This window comes from Hylobates moloch, unplaced genomic scaffold (genome assembly GCF_009828535.3).
Source record: "Hylobates moloch isolate HMO894 unplaced genomic scaffold, HMol_V3 SCAFFOLD_3, whole genome shotgun sequence".
NCBI classification, from domain to species: Eukaryota; Metazoa; Chordata; class Mammalia; order Primates; family Hylobatidae; genus Hylobates; species Hylobates moloch.
In genome coordinates, this window is record NW_026652278.1 from 92,646,221 (window position 1) to 92,655,314 (window position 9,094).

General features: G+C 43.4%; 1 pseudogene; it reads left to right on the forward strand.

Annotated features, from left to right (window-relative positions):
* Window positions 1–7,761: 7,761 nt before the first annotated feature.
* LOC116479531 (large ribosomal subunit protein eL8-like) lies at window positions 7,762–8,404 on the forward strand (annotated as a pseudogene).
* Window positions 8,405–9,094: the final 690 nt, after the last annotated feature.

A 9,094-nucleotide genomic window follows, 5' to 3' on the forward strand; every position in this document is an offset into this window, starting at 1 on the left:
ATGGGATTACAAGCATGCGCCACCATGCCTGGCTAATTTTTGTATTTTTAGTAGAGATGGGGATTCACCATGTTGGCCAGGCTAGTCTCAAACTCCTGACCTCAGGTGATCCACCTGCCTCGGCCTCCCAAAGTGCTGGGATTACAGGTGTGAGCCACCATGTCTGGTCCCCTATTTCTTAAATGCTATAGCTTTGGGAGTCTTTGTTATAGCTACTTAATCATTACCCTAAACAGACTATAATTTTCAGACTGAGTTAGGCACCTTACATATTTTTTCATTTTAATCCTTATAAAAACATTGTTAAAAGAAAAACCTTAGACAAATTAATTTAACAAGAGTTTAATTGAGCAAAAAACGATTCATGAACCAGGCAGCTCCAAACCAGAGTAGGCTCAGAGAGGCTCCAAGGCAGCCATGTGGTGGAAGAAGATTTATGTATAGAAAAAGGAAAGTGAAGGACAGAAAATGTAAGTGAGTTACAGAACCAACCGGATTGGTTACAACTTGACAGTTGCCTTATTTGGACACAGTTTGAACAGTTGGCCGTGTTTGATTGACCAAAACATGAGTAGGTTACAGAATGTTTACACATCCAGTTAGGTTACAGTTCACTATGTACAGAGAAACCTTGGGGTCAGACTTAAAATATGCAAAGAGGCAGCTTTAGGCTAAATGTAATTTAATAAGATATTGAGATCAGTATTACCCTATTTTATAAATGGAGAATCTGAGGCTCAGGGACATTTGCTGCCCTGTCCACAGTGGTAGGAAATAGCAGAGCTGGGATTTGTGGTTTGAATTCTGACCTATCTTACTTCAAGATTATGTATCTTTAAAAAAAAGTCATATACAAAGACATGCATAGCACAACTATTTATGGTTTTAGGGGAAAAAGATTGATTCTGGGCTTGTTTTGCAACACTGTGCTATGTACCAGTAAACAATAGCATGCAAATCACTTGCAGAAGAAAGCACTCAGAGTTCTCCCGATTATCAGCCCAAGTTATCTCCTAGTTATCTGGTTTGTCCTTTCAAAAATCCAGCAAAATGGCTACTTCTTCCACGAAGGCTTTCCTGAGCCCTCTGTCCTCAATTCAACTCTTACAGGCCTGATAGTTTGTAAACTTTGATGGGTATTTTGGTTTCAAAATGTATGATTATCTTTCCAGGGATGGGCAGCCCCCCGACAACTCCAAATGGACTGCAGACTCCTCCAGAGCAGAGCCTGCCTCTTAACCTCATCAACCCCATAGTACCAAGTACTATGCCTTACACACAAAATGCTATTGCAGCTTATAGGTGGGCCACTGCTCTATGACTCTAACAAGCCCTCGTGTATTAGTTCATTTTCAGGCTGCTGACAAAGACATACCAGGGACTGAGTAATTTATAAAGGAAAAGAGGTTTAATGGACTCCCAGTTCCACATGGCTGAGGAGGCCTCACAGTCATGGCAGAAGATGAATGGCACATCTTACCAAGCGAAAGGGGTTTCTCCTTATAAAGCTATCAGATCTCATGAGACTTTTTCACTACCATGACAACAGTATAGGGGAAGCCACCTCCATGATTCAATGATATCTCACAACACGTGGGAATTATGGGAGCTACAATTCAAGATGAGATTTGGGTGGGGACACAGCCAAACAATATCACCTGGCGAGGAAAGGAGGCCAAGGAAGGACTGAGCTGTTTCATATCTCAGTGTTCTCACCAATACTGACCATTTACTTCATGGGAAGATTGCTCATGTGACATGCCCAAAGAGTTGATGTACTCTTTAAATATAGGAATGAGGTTAGGTCAAAGTGCTCCATCCTCATGTGCTTCAGAAAAGCAAAACCTGGGGGAATTCAAGCATCTCCTTTGCTCTGTTGCTGACAGAGGTCTGCCTTGTTTTCCCTTGTGACACGTTTGCATTTCACTCTCAAAGTGTGCCTACCTCAGTTTTTCATGCATAGCTGGATTTTCTATTGTTCTCATTTAATTCCTTCTCAGATTCTCCAACTGCACGTTGCCCAACAGTAATACGACACCATGCAAAGACCACCAGGAAACATTCTCCTAGGCTCAGGTGACCAGGTTCTGCTAACTTTACAATTCCTCTCCCCAAGCACCTTCCAGCAACCAGAAAAAAACCTCCAGGTCAACTTCCTTCTCCAATCCCAAAATCTGTTTTGTGACCCTGCTGTGCACACAGAACTCCTAGAAGCTTCCTTCCTAAGTCACTATTAGCTTTCTCATCAGTCATATTTCTAAACCAAAATAACTCATCAGTGAGAAAATAATTCAAAAACTTGAGAAACATTACCAGAATCATAACTTCTACTCTCCCTTTTGAGACCAAGGATCCCCCAGGGCAGGGTCTGAGTCTCGTTCATCTATTTACAAATTTTTAAAATATGTATTTGTGGGTACATAGTAGGTGTGTATATTTATGAGTTACGTGAGATATTTTGATGCAGGCATTCAATGTGTAATAATCACATCAGGGTCAATGGAGTATCCATCACCTCAAGCATTTATCATTTCTTTGTATTACAAACATTCTAATTACACTCTTCTGGTTTTTATTTTATTTTATTTTATTTTTTGAGACAGAGTCTCACTCTGTCGCCCATGATGGAGTACAGTGGCACAATCTTGGCTCACTGCAACCTCCGCCTTCTGGGTTCAAGTGATTCTCCTGCCTCAGCCCCCTGAGTAGCTGGGATTGCAGGTGCCCGCCACCATGCCTCACTAATTTTTTTTTCTTTTTGTATTTTTAGTAAAGACAGGGGTTTCACCATGTTGGCTAGGCTGGTCTCAAACTCTTGACCTCAGGTGATCCACCCACCTCGGCCTCCCAAAGTGCTGGGATTACAGGCATGAATCACCATGCCCAGTTATTTTTAAATGTACAATTAAATTATTTTAGTTATTTTTAAATGTATAATTAAATGATTATTGACTATAATCAACCTATGGTGCTATCAAATAGTAGATCTTCTTCATTCTATTTTTTGTATCCATTAACCACCCCCACTTCTACTCCCAGTTCCCCACCACCCTTCCCAGCCTCTGGTAGCCATCCTTCTACTCTCCATCTCCATGAGTTCGATTGTTTTAATTTTTAGCTCCCACAAATAAGTCAGAACATATGATGCTGGTCTTTCTCTGCCTGGCTTATTTCACTTAACATAATGTCTTTCAGTTCCATCTGTGTTTTTGTAAATGATAAGGTTTCCTTCTTTTTATGGCTAAATAATATTCCATTGTGTGTATGTACCACATTTTCTTTATCCATTTGACTGTTGATGGACACTTAGGTTATTTCCAAATCTTGGCTACTCTGAATAGTCCTGCAGTAAACATAGGAGCGCAGATATCTCTTTGCTATACTGAATTCCTTTCCTTGGGGTATAGATCTAGCCCTATTCAGCTTTATACCCCTAATGTCTGGCCTTTCTACATTTAGTAGTTGATCAAGAAATGTTTGTTGATCTAAAATGATTTGCAGCATCCCTGGCATCAAAGGAAGACAGCTGTGCCAAGTGGGAGTGAATTCTCACTGTGAAGCCCACAGGAGGCTGGTCTTCCAAAATCAGGCACTGTCACCCCCTCCACCCCCACCTGCTGGAAGCACCTGCCTGTTACCCTTTATCATAGTAAGAACAAATACTTTGTTGGTTATGATTCAAGATGCGAAGAGGCCATCACATGCCTTCTAATTAAGGTGGATTAAGTCACAGACATTAAAGATTTTGAGTGTTCTGTTATTTTAGCTTTATATTTAAAGACTCAGTGATGACCTGTTCCTCTGTATGCCATGAATCATGTGGTGAATAAGTGATTTAAGGTAACTACTACATTATACCTGGGAGGGCCTGTCGATATGGCTTGCTATCAACTGCCACTTTATATCAAGGCTAATGGAATGAAATGTAATAGGAAATCCTGGTTTGGAGGAAAATAAAAGAGTGGTTGTTCATTGATTAAATTTACCTGAAAGTCTGACATATCCATCGACCAAATGTTGTATTTCTGAATGAGTCATGTGCTTTTAAGACCCTGCCAGTAAAATGCTGGTTGCATTTTTGACTGATCACCAAAAGCATTTGTTCACTAGGTGAATGTCTGTGATCCTAGGGACCGGGAGCTTCAGAAGCTCCAAACATGCCCAGTCAGTACTGTGGGCCTTGATTGATCCTATCTGCTGCTGAAGACCCCAACCCATTGGGCCTAGAACACAGACCAGAAAGGCCTTGAGAATAAACTGGCCCAAAGCTCACATTCCACAGATGAGGCAACCTTTATGCTACACTGATCAGTTTCCTATTGCTGCTGTAACAAATTACCCCGAACCTAGTGACTTTAAGCAACACAGATATACTCTCTTCTGGTTCTGGAGGTCAGAGGTCTAAAATGGAGGCTTGGCATGGTGGCTCATGCATGTAATCCCAGTACTTTGGGAGGCCACGGCAGGAAGATCACTTGAGGCCAGGAGTTTGAGACCAGCCTGGGCAAAGTGGTGAGACCCTATCTCTACAAAATTTAAAAAAAAAAAATTAGCCCCATGTGGTGGCATACACTGATGTCCCAGCTACTTGAGAGGCTGAGGCAGGCGGGGTGGCAGAATCATCTGAGGCCAGGTGTTTGAGGCTGCAGTAAGCTATGATCACACCAGTGCACTCTAGCCTGGTCAACAGAGTGAGACCCCATCTCAAAAAAAAAAGTCTAAAATGGGTCTGCAAGGCTGGGTTCCTTTTGGAGTTTCCAGGGAAGTATTTCTCTCCTTTCCTTTTCCAGCTCCTAGTGACCACCTGCATCTTTCAGCTCTTGCCTGCTTTTCTTCATCTTTAAAGCCAACAGGGCAGTCTTCTTTCCCATATGACCTCCTGTCTTTCTCTTATAAGAGCCCTTGTGACTACATGGGGCCTACCCAGGTAATCCAGAATCGTCTTCCCAACTCAAGATCCTTAAATGAATCCCATCTACAAAGTGTCTCTGCCACATAAGGTAACATATTCACAGGTTCCAGGGAGTAGAATGTTGACATCTTTGGAGGACCGTTATTCAGCCAGCCATGCTGTCAAAAGAGGAAATTTTGTAAACAAACCACTGAAAATATTTCTCTACAGCCTCGATTGACAGAAGCTCAGGTATCTTGTCAATCTCTGGCAGATGCAGTGGTGAGAGCAGAGACTATGAGCGCAGGAATCAGGGGGACTAAGTCTGAGCCTGACGCTGCCATTCACAAGCTCTGCAGGCTTGGACCAAGCCATTTATGAATGGTTGATGCCGCAAAAGCCTCGATACCTTGAAGGAAGTGGTAGGAAATGAGGCAAGTAGACAGAGGGTGAGAGACTTGAAGCACACTGATGAGCTGCGTGCAGAAACACGAGTTTCACAAAAGCAGAGAACTCCTTTGCTTTGTCTACCCCTGCACCCTCAGTGCCTAGAATAGCGCTACCATAAGAAATGTTTGATGAACGAGTGTTCAATGTCATGAACAGATTCATATTAAAACTAACCCTGGTGGGCCGGGCGCGGTGGCTCACGCTTGTAATCCCAGCACTTTGGGAGGCCGAGGCGGGCGGATCATGAGGTCAGGAGATCGAGACCACGGTGAAACCCCATCTCTACTAAAAATACAAAGAAAATTAGCCCGGCGTGGTGGCGGGCGCCTGTAGTCCCAGCTACTCGGAGGCTGAGGCAGGAGAATGGCGTGAACCCGGGAGGCGGAGCTTGCAGTGAGCCGAGATTGCTCCACTGCACTCCAGCCTGGGCGACAGAGCGAGACTCCATCTCAAAACAAAAACAAAAACAAAAACCTAACCCTGGTGAACACTTTTACATGACTGGCAGGAATGTAAACTAGTATAACCACTATGGAAAACAGTATGGAGATACCTTGAAGAACTAAAAGTAGAACTACCATTCAATCCAACAATCCTACTGGGTATCTACCCCCAAAAAAGAAGTCATTATATGAAAAAGATAAATGCACAAGCATGTTTAATGCAGCACAATTCACAACTGCAAAGATATGGAACCAATCTAAGTGTCCATCAACCAAATGGATAAAGAAAATGTAGCATATATACACCATGGAATACTACTCAGCCATTAAAAGGAATGAAATAATGTCTTTTGCAGCAACTTGGATGGAACTGGAAGCCATTATTCTAAGTGACGTAACTCAGGAATGGAAAACCAAATATTGTATGCTCTCACTTATAAGTGGGAGCTAAGCTATGAAGATGCAATGGCATAAGAATTATATAATGGACTTTGGGGAATCAGGTGGGAAGATGGGAGGGGATTGAAAGATAAAAGGCTACATATTGGGTATAGTGTACACTATTTGGGTGATGGGTACACCAAAATCTCAGAAATCACCACTAAATAATTTATTCACATAATCAAAAACCACCTCTACCCCAAAAACTATTGAAATAAAAATAAAAAGTAAACTAAAATTGACCCTAGCATAGAGTTGGGTTCAATAAATATTTGTAGTAAATAATACAATACATGAACTCTAGTGGAGATGTGGTTTAGTGGCTTTTATTATTTCCTGCTCAAAAAGGGTTGCAAACTCCAATGCATATGGTGCCAGGAGGCTGAGAGGGAGAATATGTAGCTGGTCTAAATTGCACAGAGACCAGTCAGCCCCTGATTATTCTTGCCACTGAGAATTTGGGCTCAGTGCAGCCAGATTTTCTGATATTTTTATTTAAAGAGACACCCCAAATCCAGATTTTCGTAAGAGATCATTGATTTTTAAACATCATCTCAAATTATTTTAAACATCGTTCGTTAGGGCCAGCTGAAATGTCTGCCAGCCAAATTCAGACCAAGGCCCTCACTTTGCTACGCCTCTTCTTCCACCTTCCTTAATTTCCAGGGCAGTGAGGGTTTGATAATGAGATAACCTTGAACGGCTTGTTGATCAGAATTTAAAAAGGGAAGAAGAGAAGTGTCTCCCACACACATAAAAAACCACAGCCTAATAAGATTCCCAGGTGGGCCCCCTCCTAAAAAAGAAATTGAGATCAGAGAGATAATTTGTTGCCAATTAGACCACAGCAACCAGAAACGCAGCCTTCTCTTTGTGAGACTCGAGGTGTTGCTGATAAATTAAGCAGGGCCCAAGGACAGCCCCAGATTCTAGAACTCCACTCAAGTCCTCGGATTGCAATTACAAGGTAAGAAACACCACTTAGACCCCGTTGCAGAGTACTATCTTCATAACTGAGGTGCACGTACTTGTCTATGGATGTCTCTTATTTAAGCATGGATTATTTACTTCGTCGGATTTTTTTATGACAAAGTGTCACTGATCCCCCTGTCTGGGCAGCAGCATTTCTTATCCAGCATCACTGGGCAGGCTCTCAGATGTGCAGGCTCAGGCTCAGCACGTAGCAGCTGCTCTAGCAGGTAAAGGCTAAAGGGGATGGAAGTTGAGACTGGATGAGCACCCTGAGAGCTCACGCCTCAGGATGGAAAGGTGAAAAGTTCCAGGTGGAGTCTTATCTGTTCTGGCAATTATGCAGTGATCGTGGAAGAGTCAGTGACCCTTTCTGGGTCTCGGTTTCCAAATCTGTAGACTAAGGGAGCTGCCAGGTATGGTTGTTACCAGAAGGGTGTCCTCATCCAGACCCCAAGAGAGGGTTCTTGGATCTTGCACAAGAAAGAATTTGGGGCGAGTCCATAAAGTGAAAGTAAGTTTATTAAGAAAGTAAAGGGACAGCTCTCTCTCCTCCTGCCGCCCAAGATGCCAAAAGGAAAGAAGGCTAAGGGGAAGAAGGTGGCTCCGGCCCCTGCTGGCGTGAAGAAACAGGAGGCCAAGAAAGTGGTGAATCCCGTTTGAGAAAAGGCCTAAGAATTTTGGCATGGGACAGGACATCCAGCGCAAAAGAGACCTCACCCACTTGGTGAAATGGCCCCGCTATATCAGGCTGCAGCAGCAGAGAGCCATCCTCTATAAATGGCTGAAAATGCCTCCTGCGATTAACCAGTTCACCCAGGCCCTGGACCACCAAACAGCTACTCAGCTGCTTAAGCTGGCCCACAAGTACAGACCAGAGACAAAGCAAAAGAAGAAGCAGAGGCTGTTGGCCTGGGCCGAGAAGAAAGCTGCTGGCAAAGGGGACATCCCCACTAAGAGACCATGTGTCCTTCGAGCAGGAGTTAACACCGTCACCACCTTGGTGGAGAACAAGAAAGCTCAGCTAGTGGTGATAGCACACGACGCGGATCCCCTCGGGCTGGTTGTCTTCTTGCCTGCCCTGTGTCGTAAAATGGGGGTCCCTTATTGCATTATCAAGGGGAAGGTAAGACCGGGCCGTCGAGTCCACAGGAAGACCTGCACCACTGTCGCCCTCACACAGGTGAACTCGAAAGATAAAGCGCTTTAGCTAAGCTGGTGGAAGCTATCAGGACCAATTACAATGACAGATAGGATGAGATCCGCCGTCACTGGGGCGGCAATGACTCCCAAGTCTGTGGCTTGCATTGCCAAGCTTGAGAAGGCAAAGGCTAAATAACTTGCCACTAAACTGGGTTAAATATACACTGTTGAGTTTTCTGCATATAAAAATAATTAAAATAATACAAATTTTAAAAAGAAAAAAAGAAAGTAAAGGGATGAAGAATAGTTACTTCATAGGGCAGAGCAGTGGTGTGGGCCACTCAGCTGCTTGTACTGATAGTTATTTCTTGATCGTATGCTAAACAAGGGGTGGATTATTCATGAGTTTTCTGGGAAAAAGGTGGGCAATTCCTGGAACTGAGGGTTCCTCTCCCTTTTAGACCATATAGGGTAACTTCCTGATGTTGCCATGGCATCTGTAAACTGCAGTGGTGCTGGTGGAAGTGTCTCTTAGCATGCTAATGCATTATAATTAGCATTCAATGTGCAGTGAGGACAACCAGAGGTCATTCTCATTGCCATCTTGGTTTTGGTGGGTTCTGGCCGCTTCTTTACCACAACCTATTTTATCAGCAAGGTCTTTGCAACTCATATCTTGTGTTGACCTCCTACTTCATCCTGTGACTTAGAATGCCTTAACCTCCTAGGAATGCAGCCCAGTAGGTCTCAGTCTTAT